The sequence below is a fragment of the Lithobates pipiens genome, unplaced genomic scaffold (genome assembly GCF_037356315.1).
Source record: "Lithobates pipiens isolate NorthernLeopardFrog02 unplaced genomic scaffold, aLitPip1_a1.2 Scaffold_23, whole genome shotgun sequence".
Taxonomy (NCBI): Eukaryota; Metazoa; Chordata; class Amphibia; order Anura; family Ranidae; genus Lithobates; species Lithobates pipiens.
In genome coordinates, this window is record NW_027507785.1 from 70,886,726 (window position 1) to 70,903,231 (window position 16,506).

General features: G+C 40.1%; 1 protein-coding gene across 14 annotated transcripts in view; it reads left to right on the plus strand.

The window, feature by feature from the left end:
* The window catches only part of FOXP1 (forkhead box P1), a 1,079,246-nt gene that overhangs the window by 517,702 nt on the left and 545,038 nt on the right, over window positions 1-16,506 (plus strand). The window lies entirely within an intron of this gene.

The window sequence follows — 16,506 nt, forward strand, 5'->3', positions numbered from 1 at the left end:
AGTCACTAAATAGTGCCATTAGACCCATAAAGATTCAATCGCACTCAGCAGTGTGTATTGAACTTGCAGTAAAGTGAAGGCACTGATCCTTGTAACTGCTTCTTTCCTATATTTAGCTTTTGTGTCACAATTTAAGATCCCGCTAATATCTCAGCCAAGTTTCCCGTTCCAGCATGAATGTGTAATGATGACCACCTGACTCATATCAGACCTCTACAGAGAAGCAATATAGGTTGGGGTGTGCTAGATACTATGTGGTCATCTAAGTTTTTTTTTTTTTTTTTTTTTATTATTATTATTGTGCTATGTAAAGCTACTTTTAAAGCCAGAGATCACATTTTAAGCTTTCTTTTCTTTCCACAAAATATATTTACAATGTGCTTTCTTCATTGATGCAATTATAGATAATAACTTTGTGTTCACTTTGCTGTGTTCTTCTGTCCCTGTCTACGCTGTTTTAAAGCAACTTGGCCATTGCTGATTCAGAACAAAGCAACAGGTTTATGTTAAAATGTACCTAAACCCCAACAATGAACTTCTCTTATTTTCTACCTTTTAGTCTGTTAAATATGTACCATTGGAAGTGCTTTGTTATAGCTGTTTTATAAACACAATAAACCCCTGTTGATTTTGCCAAGTGATCTTGCAAGTTCTCTCTTCTTGCCTTGTACATTATATTTTGAGGAGCTTTGGATGATTTGAGTTTGGTCTTTATGTGTAGTTCTCCTTCATCTGTCCAAAACGGCCACCAGCAATTCCAAAATCCTCCCCTCTGGGTACAGTGGAAACTTCAATTGCAACTTTAACCAAAATGGACTGAGATATATAGTAGTAGATGGTGTCTCCTAGAACTAAAGTAGTTGTAAAGGCTCATTTTTTTTTAAAATAACAAACATATCATACTTACCTCCACTTAAAGCTCGTTTTGCACAGAGTGGCCCCAATCCTTGACTTCTGGGGTCCCCCGGCGGCTCTAATTTGATTCTAATTTGGTTCTTGTGCTTCACCCTTGAAAATAGTTGCTCACAAATATAGGTGCTGCCAAAAACTGATGACCTAAATAAGGAGTGATTATCAAGAGTAGGAGATTTTGCTTTGGGAACATAAAAGTATAATTCCAGTAAAGAAACGCTGTCAAATTTTTTTTTCAGCTGCATGTGTTTGCTAAATGTAAGCGCATCTTTACAAAAATATCCCCCCTCCCCCCCAAAAAAAAAATCAAATTGAGGCCGCATTCCTATGCATCTTGGGCCATAGGTTGGACACCCTTGTATTAAAGCTTGCTTACGCCCTAATAGGAAAGATAAAAAGCAAAACCAGAAGGTGGAGTGTCCTCTCTTCTTGCCTTGTACAGTAATATTTTTTCAGGAACTTCAGATTATAAAGAATCTGCTCTTTGTGTGAATTTTGGGAAATATTGTAGGTTGTAATTTTAACGTCAGTTGTGTCTCTGCTCTACCTTGTAGTGTTGCAAAGCACATTGGTAAAATCAGAAGTTGGAGTGCCCTGTCTGCTTGCCTTGTGCAGTAAAGTTTTTTGAGGAGCTTCTGTTGGGACAGAGTTATTTTTTGTGTGAAATTCCAGATAGGTTGTAATTTTAACATCAGTTGCTTCTCTGCTGTACCTCGCAGTGTTGTGAAAGGCATCAGTGGATCAGAAGGTGAAGTGCCCTCTCTGCTTGCCTTGAGCATTACATTTTTTTGAGGAGCTTCGGGCGATTGGAAGTAAAGTCTTTTTGTGTAAAGTTTTAGATAGTAGGTTGTAATTTTAACATCAGTTGCTTCTGTGCTCTTGTGTTGAATTTCTTAAGCCTCGTACACACAATCAGATTGTTGGCCAACAGAGCGTCAGTCTTTTGTCCGATGGGTGTGTGCCGGGAACTTGTCTTGCATTCAAACGTTACACAATTGTTGGCCAACAAACACGAACGTAGTGACGTACTATGTGGAATTTCAGCTCTTGAGCACCACTTTGGGCACCTTCTACTAATGTGGTGTTTGGTGAGCATTGATTCTGAGCATGCGTGTTTGTACTTTGGACTTTTGTGTGACGGACTTGTGTACAGATGATACAAAAATCTGATAACAGTCCGTTGTCCACCGAAAATTTACTAGCCTGCCATTCAACATTTGTTGGCGAAAAGTTGGACAAAAATTATCTGAAGAAGCGTCATAACGGTCGGATTTTAGGCCAACAGTCTGTCATCACACAGTTTTCTGCAGAAAATCCGATCGTGTATATGAGGCTTTAGAAATGTAGAGTTGGACTAAAGGGCAGCAAGAGTGAGAAACTACGATAGATGAAAAACTCCAACTAAATATACAATATTGTGTTATTGTTATGGAAATGGGCTGCTCGAAGCAAAGGACATATTTATACTTGAGCAGTGACTCGCCAGAAATGTTTACATTATGACGTTTCCCTCCCTTCTTTCTCTGCACATTAGCATTAACGCACACGACATTTACTGGGAAACAAAAGACATATGGAGCCCAGTTGAACGGCATTGTTTTTTTTTCATGGTAAATCTTTCACAAATATTTGAACTTTTTTTTTTCCTTCTTCATGTCTGAGGTTTGTGTGGAAGAAAATAAACAGATTGTCCGAAAGCTAAACAATAAACTGTGAAGAGTTTGGAAAAGTTGTTTTTGTTAAATGTTTTCCTCGTTTCTTGCTTTGCGCTAGAATGTTGCGGTTTGGATCAATACGTTGTTGAGATGTAATCATTTAAGGCGAGGAACTTTGATCTAATGACTCGTCTGATTCAGTACTAGCAGACAATTCAGGGCGAAAAGCAATAGAAATAGAGTTTACTCCTAGCTTTTTCCTCATACAATTGATAATATTTCCAGCTCTTGAATGCTTTCTGCTCAGCAGCTTATGAGTGGTGCTTGCCGCAGATTATAAGAGGAGCTCTGAAAATATAAGAGACTTGCTGTGAGTACAGCAATGGTTGCTGATTACCGGAAACTTATTTTAATGCTGAACTCCAGCCTTCCCTAAAGCCTCGTGCACGCCATCGGATTTTCCGAAGGGAAATGTGTGATGACAAGCTGTTGGTGGAAATCCGACCGTTTGTACGCTACAATTGCCAGATTTTCCGTGGACAAATGTTGGATGGCAGGTTTTAAAATTTTCGTGGACAAATGTCTGTTGTCGGATTTTCCAAGCGTGTGTATACAAGTCCGTCGGAACAAAAGTCCAGAGTACAAACACGCATGCTCGGAAGCAAGTATGAGCCAGAAGGTTGGTCTTGTAAACTTGCGTTAGAGAATTAACATCCTTGACGTGGTAAGTTATGAAATCTCCAAATGCAGTGCACAATTCTCTTCTTCTTTACTGGGATAATAATGAAACTGCTTTGCTGGTGATACTGATGGAGTTATTGCAAACAAATTTTCAAAGGATTTTTTTTTTCTAGTAAAATCAAGAATAATATTATTATGCTTTTTTTTTTCTTTTTTAGTTTTTAAGATCAAAGATACAACTATGTTGGTGTCCTTTGTTAATTGTAAATGTAACTGCCTACTCCCAAACTGTCATTTGAAGTAAAACACATAGCTAAGTATTATTCTCCACAATTGTTTTATTGTGCATTAAAAAAAATAATAATAATAATAAAATTAGACATGCTATCTGCCAATAGAACTTAACCAAAAAGTGCATTCTATGCATCCAAAAATATAGAAAATATAACAAATCAAATCATTATTTAACCAAAAAATAAAATAAAAGCCTCATGTATGTGTCCTGCTTCTTAATATATGGGGTCAACAATGCCAAGAGTTGGTGAAAGCAGAGGTCCGTCATCCGGAGATAACTCCGAAAATCATCAGAATTATTCTTCTGGAGCTCCCGCAGCAAAGGCATATGACATACTTGGTAACGGTTAATAAAGCAACCAATTTTTGGTCCAAGAACTCCTCCTCCTCCTGTTCCTGGACTGAACTTGGGTCAAAGCATTAACTCCAAGGCCAATAATAAATAACACATTATCTCCTCCGATTCTGCAACATGTCTGGTTGACGAACAGCCCTTCAGAAACGAACTGAAAAGCTCTAAATGATAAGCGCGAATCAACACTCACCAAACTTCTACTAACACCAAATTAGCAGAAGGAGCCCAAAGGGTGTTGCTAAAGAGTTGAAAAAAACACGTAGTACGTCACTGCGTTCGTGTTTTTTGGCCATCAAATCCTTGCTGTTTGTATGCAAGACAAAATCCAGGCACACGCCTTTGGACAAAAGTCAGAGATTTTGTCTGCGGAAAATCTCATCGTGTGTACGAGGCTTTAGTCTTGCTCATTTACACAGGCTCCTCTCCTGGACTGAAACAGCTTACTCTGATTTCACTGCACACTGTGAGCTTTAGGTCTAACATTAAGTATGTAGTGAAAATATAAAGATTTTATTTAATATTTACATTACCATGTTGATGAGCGGGTAAGGGAGAACCAGGGAAGATCATTACCCCACTTGGAAACTAAAATGTTGATTTTTTCCAAAAGTTTTAGCCTCTTCCAGTACTGAAAATGCAGAATGTAAAATACACCTAAAAATACGCAAACATTTCAAGTGGAACTCCAGATTAAAAAAAAAAATCCATGACCTGGCCTGCTAACCATAAAAAAAAAAAAAAACCTTTTGCTGCAATACTCACCTCTTAGGCACTGTTAGCTGAAGACTCCCCTCTCTGCCATTTGGCACTATTCAACCCACTTCTTATGAACTCAGTCTGTCATGGATCTTCCACCTTTTGGGTATGTCAACAGTCCTGCCTGGACTCTGAGTAGAATGACACAGAGAACCGCATTGTTTCATCAGGTGGACCCTCCCAGTGCTGCTGCAGGAATATGAAGAAGAGCATAACAAAAAACCAAAGGGGCCTCTGCCTTGGGCATCTAGAGATAAATTGTGGGTGTGACAAAATTGTGCTAACAATGGGAGCGGCTTAAAAAAACCATAAGTCTACTCACTGTGTACAGTAACATATGGCATAGACCTTGTATCCAAAAAATATTCTGTATATACTTTGCCCCAAGCGACTAACAGAAGGTCATGAGTGCGTAACGCACAGAGTGCAGGGGTCAGGAGTGAATGAGGCATTGTTTAGTAGATAAAGCAACAAAAAAAAAAAACCTTCCCTAGTTACAGATTCTCCCCTAAGTGCAAATCTCACCCCCAGTACAACCCCCCCAAGTACAGATCTCCCACTTCAGTACAGCTCTCCCCCTTCCATGAAACCAACTCTTCACACCAGGCAGCTCAGAGCAGCTTTAAGTGTTACTAAACCCAGGACCCTGTATTCACTATATCTGGTCTCCCACAGTACACAGAACATGGAAATGCAATTATATTTGTAAATATAAACTGCTAAATAACTTTTCTCATCAGCAGTATATAGTCTTGTTACTTCTGTCGGTGTCTGGTTTAAGCTTGTAGGAGGAGTTTTCATTCTACTCTGATTGTCCTATGAGGCTGCAGAACCCCCGACCCTCTGTCTGGACAGTGCTGATTGGTCCTATTTCTTTATACTTTTCAAAGAAAAAAAATTCTCCAGCAATACACAGCAAACTGAGCATGTGCAGAATGACTCCAAAGGTTCTGACTTATCAGGAGATAGATTGGGGACAGATTGGGGATAGATTGGTTGTTCATACCAGCCTGTAATGTGGATCAACCTGCCCACTGTTATCCCACCTGGTGCTTTCAGCAACCATATTTTTTCGTTTTTATTATGTTTATTGGGCTCAGTCTGGAAGAGCAGTTGCCTGTAAGGCCTGGTTCACACTCATCATGTGATTTCAAAGCAACTTGGATCACACAGACTTGCATGACATTGGAAATCACATTAATTTCAATAGTGCTCGTTCAGGTTAATGCAACATAACTGCAACTTTTGGGAAGGATCCTGTGCTATTTTGGTGTGATGCAATGCGATTTTGTGTCCCATGGACTTAAAGCGGAGTTCCACCCAAAAAATGTAACTTCCGCTTACCTGCAGATATCTATGCCATATCTGGCACCTCCTCCATCCCCCCGCTATCTTCTGGGAGACAGACAGATTCCAGAAGACAGCAGGGACCTGTGAGATAGCGCAGCGCGACTCACACATGCGCAGTAGGGAACCAGGCTGTGAAGCCGCTTCACTTCCTGATTCCCTTACTGAAGATGGCGGTGCAGGCTCTGTGGACAGGTAAGTGTCCTTGTTTTAAAAGTAAGCAGCTGCAGTATTTGTAGCTGCTGACTTAAACAAAATAAATAAAATTGTCAGGACCTCTGTTTTAAATGGAAACACATTAGAAATATATCAAGAATGCATTGTTTATGATGAGATTCTGGTGTCTTGTTTCCCCCAACTATTCTACTTCTCCAGAAATCAGTTTTATGAAAATCATGTCGAAAATGCCTCAAAAAACGCATCAAAAACTCACCAAGTCATACTACAATTGCACTACATAATCATATTGGAAATTGGATGAAATTACAGTTGCACTAGTGTGAACCAGGCCTAATACATACAGCAGCCAATCAGTTCTTCCCTTTCCAGAATCATAAATGGGCATCACAGACAGATCGTCTTTCAGACACTGTAATGCATTGGGCCCAAAACGTTTCCCGAAATGTTGGTTTGAGTAATTGATTTTCCCTTGCCGTCTTCAAATACCTTTTCTAGAAAAGTTAAACTGCCTCAAGTAGGTGACTGGAAAATCTGAGGCACAAAAAAAAAAAAAAAGAGAGAGAATAAAGAAAGAGAACTTTATACAGAAATTCATTTCCATGTGGAAACCTTTGAGACTCGGATGAATATGAATAAATCTGTAGAATTATGGCTTCAGAAGTTTGAGGCCTTTGATTATTTGGCTCCCTGACTCGAAGCTTCTGAGATATAATGAAAATTATTCTCTGTTTAACTGCTAACTGCTGTGTGCAAGCTGTGTCTCTGGTACCTGCACTTCCTCTCTGTGATGGATACGCAAATATTTTATTTCTTCCTCTTGGTGTTTTGTCTCACATTGCGATCACATTGGTTTCAGAATACAAGGCCTTCTGATTCTTCCATCAGGAATGATCAGACCCTCGGAAAACTGTATTGCCATTTACCGTTCCGATGAATGGTACGTGTTGACAGAACCTCCCTAAAGGATTATATGTGGTGTTGCACCTTACCAATTCTTGGAAGTGGTGACTACATTCATTTTCTTTTTTTCGGCTTTCTTTCCTGTATTTTCACCTGGTGATCTGGCCAGTAATGCCCCATACACACGATCAGAATTTTGGTTGAAAAAAGCTCTGATGGTTTTCCCGACGGAATTCCAACGGGATTTCGCTAAACCTGTCTTGCATACACATGGTCACACCAAATAACGACCGTCAAGAATGTGGTGACGTACAACACGTACAACGGGACTAGAAGAAGGAAGTTCAATAGCCAATAGCTTCCGTCTCATAATTGAATCTGAGCATGCGTGAGTTTTTGCATGTCGAAATTGCATACACACTGCTCTCAGTCTTTTGCTGGCAGAAATTCGGCCTGAAAATTCCGGTCGCATTTTCCGACGAACATCGGTCTTTTGCTGACCGAAATTCCGACCATGTGTACGCGGCATAAGTCTGTAGAAGAAGCTGCAGATGTGGCAGTTAGAAAGGTATGATGAACCATTTACCACTGACAGTTTTTTTTTTATTTAAGTAAAGCCTGTATCCTAAAAGGAACAAAAAGATGTTCCTGTAACTGCTTAGAGTGTTAGCTGGAGTTTGGCTTCAATTTGTTAGGCCGCGTACACACGAGAGGATTGTCCGTCCAACTTAGTCCGCTGAAACGTGTTTCAGCGGACAATCCGCTCGTGTGTGGGTTTCAGCGGACTTTTTCAGCGGACAGTCTGGCGGACTAAGTCTTTCGGAATTTCCGTAATATTGTCCGTCCAAACTTGGTTTCAGCAGACAGTCCGCCCGTGAGTAGGCTAGTTCGACGGACTAAGTATGGCGCATGCTCAGAAAGGATTTACACGGCCGAAGGTTGCATTGCTGTGTATTGGACGTCGAATTTCTAGTGCCGTACACATCATCGCGCAAGCTTTCAGCGGACTGTCTGTTCGTCGTGTGTGGTCAAGTCCGTTCATTCAAAAGTAGGACGGACTGTCTGTCGGATTGTCTGACGAACTTAGTTGGCCAGACAATCCGCCCGTGTGTACGCGGCCTTAACGTATCTAAAATCTGTTAATAGAGCCCTCAAAATTTCCTCTTGCCTGCTCGCATTGGGCAAGTGGAAATAAGCTGAGGGTGAGTGTGGAGCTGCATTGGAGGGGGACAGGCAGGGTTGAACGGGAGCCGATTCTCCTCGCAACCTCCACCCCCTGTCATTCTCTTAGCAGGGCCTTGCATACAGCCGGAGTCAGCAAATAAATAAATGAAGAGGGGGCAGGGAGGAGGGTTGGATGGGAGCTACCAAAGTTGACTTTTCCTATTAACAAGCTGGTGATTGGTTGCTCAAACTGCCTATTAACCAATCACCAGCTTGTTAATAGGAAAAGTTAACTTTGGTAGCTCCCACTCCCCTGTCCAGTGCTGTGCTCCACTGTAAGTCACTCTGCATCCTAAATTGGTGACATAAATTTTTTTCTTTTTATTGCTACATGTAATATAGCATTTAAAATATTTGCTTAATCACTTAAAGACCGGCTCACACCGATATACGTCAGCAGAATGGCACGGCTTGGCAAAGTAATGTACCTGTACATCACTTCGAATTTCCCGCCCCGCGCGCGCCCCCGGTGAGCTCCGTGACCGCGCCCATGGGACCCGTGGACTCTTGGTCCGCCAGGTGCCCGCAATCGTGTCATGGAGCTGAAGAACGGGGAGATGCCAGTGTAGCATCTCCCGACTTGTCCGCCATAATGTCACAGTCACGATAAAAATCACTGATCGCCGCCATTACTAATAAAAAATAATAAAAAAGAATTAATAAAAATGCCATTAAACTATACCCTATTTTGTAGACACTCTAAAGGCCCATACACACGATCAGACTTTTTGACAACAAACATGCAAATTAGCTGTTTTGGAGCAACATCCGACCATGTGTACGCTCCATCGGACAAACTTTTTTGGTTTTCATTGGACTTTTGTTGGCTGTGCGAACGGACAAACTTTCTGGCAACAAAAGTCCAATGGAGCAAAGTCTGATAGTGTGTACAGAAAACCATAGGACTTTTGTACAAAGTACAAACAGGCATGCTCAGAAGCAATGCAAAAGATCAGACAACAATCCAGAAGTTGACCAAAGGTGGCGGTAAAGAGCAGAAAAACCACATGATTTGTGAAAGTTGGCTGAAAAAGTCCTACCGTGTGTATGCAATACCAATTCAGGGCCGGCGCCCTTTGTACAAAAATCCAAGGGAAAGTTTGTACAAAGTCCTATCGTGTGTATGAGGCTTAACTATCAATACACACTTATTGTGATTATTTTTTTTTTTTACCAAAAATATGTTTTGGGATATTTATTATAGCAAAAAGTAAAAAACATTGCTTTTTTTTCAAAATTGTCGCTCTATTTTTGTTTATAGTGCAGAAAATATAAAACGCAGAGGTGATCAAATACCACCAAAAGAAAGCTCTATTTGTGGGAAAAAAGTTACGTCAATTTTGTTTGGGAACCCTGCTGTACGACCGCGCAATTGTCAGTTAAAGCGACACAGAGCCGAATCATAAAAAGTGTCCTGGTCATTTGGCAGCCAAATGGTCCAAGGCTGAAGTGGTTAACAAGGCAGTAATGATGTGTACAGTGCCTATAGTAGCCAGTCATATTATAGCCCTATTTTATTACAGTCAGATCTGAAATAGGCTTTATGTTAATAATGCCTAAGCTGTTGTTTTTAATATTTATTTTTTAACTTAATTCTGCATAAAACATTTAACAGCGTCATTTCATGAGATAATTTACGAGGGTGTGTTTAGGGGCAGGCTAGAAAAGGGTTGGGTGGGGCAACTGGTGGCTAGTAGTTCAGGACTTAAATATTTGAGCCGTGTTAGCACATCTAGTGCCGCGTACACACGAGCGGAATGTCTGACAGAAAAAGTCAGATGGGAGCTTTTCATTGTATATTTCGATCGTGTCTGGGCCCCATCGGACTTTTTACGTCAAAAATTCTGACGGACCTAGAAATAGAACATATTCTAAATTTTTCTGATGAAACCAATTCCTATCGGGAAAATTGCTCATCTGTATGCTGTTCCGACGTACCAAAAACTACGCATGCTCTGAAGTAAGTACGAGACAGAAGCTTTTGGCTACTGGATATTGAACTCCCTTTATCTAGACCCATCGTACGTGTTGTATGTCACCGCGTTCTTGACGGTCGGACTTTGGTGTGATCGTGTACACGCAAGATAGTCTCAGCAGAATTCCATTGGAAAAACCTTTAGAGTTTATTCCGACAGGAAGACCGGTCGTGTGTACACGTCATAACACTCCCCTCCCCTCCCCTAGATTAGCAATGCTGCTGTCCAAAGGTGCTCCTTCATCCAGTATGTAAGCCACAGGGTGTGTGTTACTTGCTACATCACCAGGGGAATTCAGAGGGAAAAAAGCCTAAAAAAAATAAAACCACATGTAATGATGGGCAAGCTGCAATGTATTACATTTTTAGTTTTGGTTTTAATACCGCTTTAAGTTGGCCAAAGTGATACTCTTTGAAGGGTGACAGTACTTTTAAAACAGTTATTTTAAAGAGGAACTTCACTTCTCTTTCACTAGAAAAAGAAAATATAGCCACATTTCCAGTCAATCCAGTGGTGTTCTGTAGGGGTCAGCTGTTCCGTTGCTGCACACCCATTTTCTTGTCTGATGGCATTGTAAGCTGTTTGGCTCTTGCAGTTGGTCCCCTGATATTACGCCAGACCCCTGATGAAAATGCTGCATTTGTCCCCCACTTGGTGCTAAAATTCATAGGGAATTCATGTGATATTAAGTACCACCTAGTGATCAAATATTGTATTTCCTGTTTAAAATTAAAGTGTAATTTAAACCCCCCTATTGTTTTCAGCTAAGGAAGCTGCCATCTTTGCCTCTGTTTAATCTACAACTGTCATGATGCTGCACGTGATCAGTTATGACACCAGCCATTAGATGGTTTGACAGTTTGGTTGAGAGCACAACCAATGGCAGTGTTGCATTTCTGGCAGGTTTTACGGATGGGTTTACTTCCGCTTTAATAATAAAATATTCGACCAGTACATGAAAGTACAGTAAAAATAGTGCTGCGCTGTAATCAAATAAATAATAAGATAAAATAGTGCAAATGTGCAAGGTAAAGTGACCAAGTGCAAAAAATACCAAATACTCATAGATAGAGGCAATGCCTGTGACTGATCAACAATAGGTAACCTCAACTGTCGATAGAGGCAGCAGGTATGCAATTCAAAAAAAGTCACATATTGTCTGAGTTCTTCTCATTTGTGGAAACAATAGTATTATCAAACATCACAGAAATCCGTGTAAATGCTGTATGGTGCAGAATCCTCTATACAATGTGAACAGGTGAAATAAAGTGCTGATATATCTGTGGTGGTCCTTTTTATATAAGGTGCAAAGCAAAAAATAACTATATCTTCAGTGTAATGCAGTTATGTAAAGTGCTGGTGACCACTCTCTTGAATGGAGTACAAATAACCGGTGACTTCCTGTCTTCAGTGCATATAGTATATGGGTATCCCCCTTACCTTACTGCTGTAAGGTAACAGCATATAGATATATCTTTATGGGTGACCAGTGTATTCCCTGTGGGTCTGGATGCCTTGCAGCCTCCCATTCTGGCATTTGCAAATGTATGGTCTGTGTCTGCAATCAGAAGCCCCCTTTTTTGCCAAATACGAGTATAGGGTAAGCCTCGTACATAGGCAGGGGGATGTGGGGAGGAATGGAAGGGATGCTCGATAGTGTATTATTTTTAAACAATTTATTAATAGCAGCAAACAATTCAAACAGGGGACTCGCATTAAAAACAGTGGAACAGGCATGTAAAAAACAAGCAACAAGCTCGTCTCTGATGTCACTTCCAGTGCCCAGTGTCCCGACGCGTGTTCATCACGATCACGTGACTTCATCCCCTGGGCAGGACACTTTGGGCAGGACGCTATCTGCATGGAGTTTTCATGTTCTCCCTGTGCTTGCTTGCTTTTTCTGTGTGGACTCTTGTCTCCTCTCGCTGGTTGGTTAATTGGCTCCTGTCTAAATTGGCCCTATGAATGTAAATTAGGTACCTTTTGATTATAAACTCGTTGAGGGCAGGGACTAATGCGAATGCACAGTGTGCATAGTGCTGCTTAAAATGTTTGGCGCTATATAAATACCTGTAATAGAATAGTGATAAAATAAATACAGCTGCAGCAAGTAGGAACCCCTCATAATGGGCACAGAGGGTGTGCAAACCCAGGAATACAAGTGCAAAGATCTCACCAACATAGGTTGTTTAACTCTACAAAACCTACCATAAATGTAAGTATTAGATTTGGATGGACTGACCCTTTAAATTTATTTAGCAATGGGTGAGCCAAAAGCAAACAAGATAGCGAGTCAACATTTTTTTTTTGTATTACTCCCCCATTACCGCGTGGCACCTTCTCTGAGTGCTGTCAGCTGCAGACGCATCAGGATGAATTAGGCAGTCACATCTCTCTAGGATTTCCAATACTCCCCTTACAGTATCTGACATTCTTTTATCATGGGCCTCAATGTCACAGCAGAGGACGGAGGCAGCATTAAGCGGCGCACTTGTGCTGAAACATCATAAATGGCGGTATTAGGAGAGGTAAATAAGATGTACCCAAGCTTTTGTGTCTTATTAAAACTTGAAAACTATACCTCAGCGGTGTACTGATCTGAGGAGATAAAGAACACTTCTGAGCAGAAAAAAAAATCCCCATTTCACCGCAGAATCATACAGCATGCCATATCCCGTCTTGTCAGCAACCCAACATTGTGGGTAATCAGCAAAACCCTAGAAATAAATTAGTTTTGTTGTATCATCACACATAGCAGTAATGTGGATACAATTTCAAAAAAAATGTGTGCCACATCCTAAACATTTTTGGGGAAAAAGGAGAAGGAGGGGACTTTGGACTTTTTAGGCACAATTTAGACAGTATGCATATGTATCAAAAAACTATTTTATTAAATTAATTTACAAATGCTTAAAAGAAAACCACAATTCATCCTATAAATACAGTATATTCTATCGCTACCATCTTAGACCGAAATTGGTTCAATGGAACTATAATGCCGTGTACACACGACCAGACTTTTCAACATCAAAAGTCCGACGGAACAATTCCGGCAGACCATTCGATCGTGTGTGAGCTGCAGCGGACTTTTGTTTTGCAAAAGTCTGACAGACTTTAGAAATGCAACATGTTTCAAATTTTTCCGCCAGACCCAGTTCCTACCAAGAAATCCGCTCGTGTGTATGCTAGTCCGACGGACAAAAACTGACACGAGGGCAGCTATTGACTACTGGCTATGAACTTCCTTATTCTAGTCCAGTCGTACGTCATCACGTTCAAATCCGTTGGACTTTGGTGTGATTGTGTGTGGCCAAGTCCGTTCATTCGGAAAGTCCGTCGGACCTTGTCCCTCGAAGTCCGGTCGTGTGCACGTGGCATTAGAATGCATGACGCAACGATTCAACATCCGAAAGAGATCCAAGATTCCGGTTTTCATGGCGGCGACATAGTAATCTATCATAACGGACAGCCCTTAACCACTTAAAATCAGTTGTTTTTTTTGCTAGAAAATTACTTAGAACCCCCAAACATTATATATATGTATATATATATATATATATATATATATATATATATATATATATATATATATATATATATATATATATATTTTTTTTTTGAACACCCTAGAGAATAAAATGGCGGTTGTTGCAATACTCTGTCACACCGTATTTGAGCAGCGGTCTAGCATTTTTGAATTAAAAAAAATAAGACATAAGACAACAGTAAAGTTAGCCCATTTTTTTTTTTATATTGTGAAAGATAATGTTACGTAGTGTAAATTGATACCCAACATGTTACGCTTCAGAATTACGCTCGCTTGTGGAATGGGCGAAAAACTTTTACCCTTAAAAATCTCCAGGTTACCAGTTTTGAGTTACAGCAGAGGTCTAGGGCTAGAATTATTGCTCTTGTGCTAACAATCACGGCAATACCTCACATATGTGGTTTGAGCACCATTTTCATATGCGGGCACTACTCAGGTATGCGTTCGCTTCTGCAAATTTTTTTTTATTATTATTATTTATTTTACTTAAAAAATTTTATTTTGACACTGTTTTTATGTAAACATCCCTTGTAATAGAAAAAAAGCATGACAAGACCTCTTAAATATGAGATCCGGGGGTCAAAAAGACTGGTAAGTGGCTAAGATGACATGGCAGGTTGGCACCTCTCCCGCCACCGATAAAAGTGATCTTACGGCGAATCTGAAAATACCGGGGTTATGGTAGCTAGCTGCTGCCATAACCTCGGTATTTATCATCAAAGTACTGAAGTATGGGTACGTCATTTTGCGTGATGTGGTTACGCGAGAAATCACTTACTTAGTGTTTTTTTTTTTTCCGGGTCCACCGGCTACCTGCTTTCACTGTGATTGGAGACAGTGGGAGCCAATCAGTGGGTCTTCTCAGGCCCGATGTCTGCCGGGACCTGCAGATCCTTCCCTAGGCAGACAGAATGGCGGTCTGCCTATGTAAACAAAGCAGATCACTGTTCTGTCAGAGGGGAAGATGGAGATCTTGTGTTTCTGCTAAGCAGGAACATCTTCCCCCAGTGAAAGCATCCCCCCACATAGTTAGCAGCAAGCACTCTCAAGGAACACTTTGATTGCCCCTGATGTTAACGCCTTTCCGGCCAGTGTCATTTATACAGTGCATTTTTTTTAGCACTGATCACTGTATTGGTGTCACTGGTCCCCATGAAGTGTCACTTAGTGTCAGTTGTGTCCGTTGCAATGTTGCAGTCCTGCTAAAAATCCCTGATCACTGCCATTACTAGTAAAAAAATAAATAAATCCATAAATACTGTATATCCTATAGTTTGTAGACGCTATAACTTTTGTGCAAACCAATCAATATATATGCTTATTGCGATTTTTTTTTTACCAAAAACATGTAGCATAATACATATTGGCCTAAATTGATGAAGAAATATGTTTTTTAGTTTTTTTTTAATCAATGTGTTTTATAACAAAATGTAAAAAAAAAATTTTCTTTTTTTTTTTTTTTTTTATTGAGGTGAAAGCTCTATTTGTGGAGAAAAAAGACATACATTTTATTTCAGTTCAGCGTCGCATGTCAGCACAATTGTTCAGTTACGGCAACACAGTGCAGTATCGCAAAAAAAATGGCCTAGTCAGGAAGGGGGGTGATCCTTCTGGAGTTGAAGTGGTTAAATAACTTTTTTGAATTTCTGGCTGCAGCGGTCTTGACTAAGGGCAGATGATTCACGCAGCATTTACTTTCTGGTATCCATCCACCCTTAGGAGAGGACTGCAAGCTAAGAAAACCCTTCCTCACCTCCTGAAGACTCCTGGGACGTATGACATCATTTTACTTCCTAGAAAGCAGGAAGTAACTAAATAAATGTAAAAATGTTAATTGAGAGAGTCACTTTAAATATTAAATGATGTAAAAATATCCCCCCCCCCCCAAATAAAACCATGTAAACATATAATAATCCTTAAAAGTGTTAAATAGTTTACAATTAAACAAATACAAAAAAAAAATTGAAAATAACGCTTAATTTTGAATTCATCAAATGTTCCTGATAGTTTCCCTAAAGTGATTCCATTAATTTACTGCTGAAATGTTATCCTGTTGCTATTAATATATGGTCTAGTAGTGCACTTGATCTCTTGTCATTAGCTCCCCATCTCTCCTGTCTCTTGAGTAGTCTTTAGATTGAAGATCTAATTGTGCTCACTTTAGCTATTACCTGAACCCTCCATTAGAAAGGTTCGAGTCTAGAAATTGACAGTCCTGAGACATTGTCATACACTTGCCGCATTATATTTGATATATTGATGCGGTTCATGGCATGGCTGACTGTACAAAGCCAGTTGTGTGATTGCTGCTTGTGTACATTGGTTTATTTCCTGACACTGATGTTTTTTATGCAAAATGCCCTTCTTTGTCAGTTTGTGAGTATGCCAGCAGGTGCCTTATTTTAGTCGTCTTATCAGACCTGACTTCTTAGTTGTTTCTTGAAGGCGTCTTTCCATGTCTGTCTCTAATTCAGACAACAGACTTTAGACCAGCCTTTCTCAACCCTTTTACTCCTGAGGAACCCTTGAAATAATTTTTAATTCCTGAGGAACCCCTGCTAAAAATGATCCCTACAACTCATGGTACATTACCGTGATTAAGAAGTTGAAGAAAGTAATAGAATAAGTAATGCTGCTAGATCATTTCTTACCATCCCACGTATAAAACAGTTTTAGTTA